The sequence below is a fragment of the Schistocerca nitens genome, chromosome 9 (genome assembly GCF_023898315.1).
Source record: "Schistocerca nitens isolate TAMUIC-IGC-003100 chromosome 9, iqSchNite1.1, whole genome shotgun sequence".
Lineage (NCBI taxonomy): Eukaryota > Metazoa > Arthropoda > Insecta > Orthoptera > Acrididae > Schistocerca > Schistocerca nitens.
This window is the reverse complement of record NC_064622.1, coordinates 159,747,631-159,748,929: the sequence shown is the minus strand read 5'-3', so window position 1 is coordinate 159,748,929 and position 1,299 is coordinate 159,747,631.

The window sequence follows — 1,299 nt, the reverse complement described above, 5'->3', positions numbered from 1 at the left end:
TGTCTGGCCTCTCAACAGATACCCCTCCGTTGCGGTTGCACCTACGGTACGGTTATCTGTATCGTTGAGGCACGCAAGCCTCCCCACCAACGGCAAGGTCCACGGTTCATGGGGGGATGTCTGCAGTATCAAGGATAAAATATAGAGCGAAAACTTATTCGTAACGTGCGCAGAAGCCACACTACACTGTAAGGTGCCATGAGGGACGCAGCAGTTGCGAAGAAATTAAGATAGGGTTGTAGCTTATCCCGAATGGTGTATAATCTGTGACGAACAAGAAATTTGTAAAATGTTTTCAAGTTCAGAGAGAAAAAATAAAAACTTTGAGAACTGATGTGAAATTGTAATTCTGTAAGTGATCCAAAGGACTTAGAAGATCATTTCACTGGAATCAGTAAGGTCTTCGTAATTTGTTATATGGTGCCCCTAACAAAAGTGAAGAAGTGCAGTTGAATGTAGTCGAATTAAATTAGATGATACTCAGGGAATTACATTAGAAACTGAGACAGTAAAAGTAATAGGTGAGTTTTTCTTTTCAGCAGGAAAACAACTGATGGCAGCTGACATACAGAGGACATAAAATGCAGACTGGCTACAGCATGGAAATCTTATCTGAAAACGAGAAATATGTTAACATAGAATACTAAATTAAATGTACGGAAGTCTTTTCTGAATGTACGGATTTGGGTGTCCTCTTGTTTACGAATGAAACATTTACATTTAAACAGTTCAGATTAAATGCTGTACTAGAGAAGAATGCTGATGATTATATGAGTGTATGGGAGAACTAATGAGAAAGTACTAAACCAAATAAGAAACCAGTTAAGAAATTTATGTTGCAACACGCCTAAAGGAAGACATCGGTTTATGGGCATCGTGATGCGTGCAAGAGTCGTTAATTCGATAATGTAGGGAGCTGTGGGGTAAAAATATGTTGTAAATTACCTTTAAGTTTCTCCATAGCTTTTCAGTTCTCCTGAGACTAAGAAGAAACTTTCCCACTTTATGTTTGGTATGACAACGACGAAGTGCACGAATGAGTTCTCCCGTCCACTAAATCCTGCCCCTGTTTCAAAGGAAATTGGTCTTATTCTCGTCAACACTTTAGAAATCCCGAATGTGAGACTCAAGTTCCTTTGTGTGACAATAACACTGTCTTGAAAACCGACGGGAAGTCTGTGTTCCATGAATTTTGGACACTAGATGACGTAACCAGTAACTTCAAATCTATTTGATTTTGATTTCTAGTGTATTTAGTAAGATCCTGATTTTCTATACCAAATTAATACATCACTAATC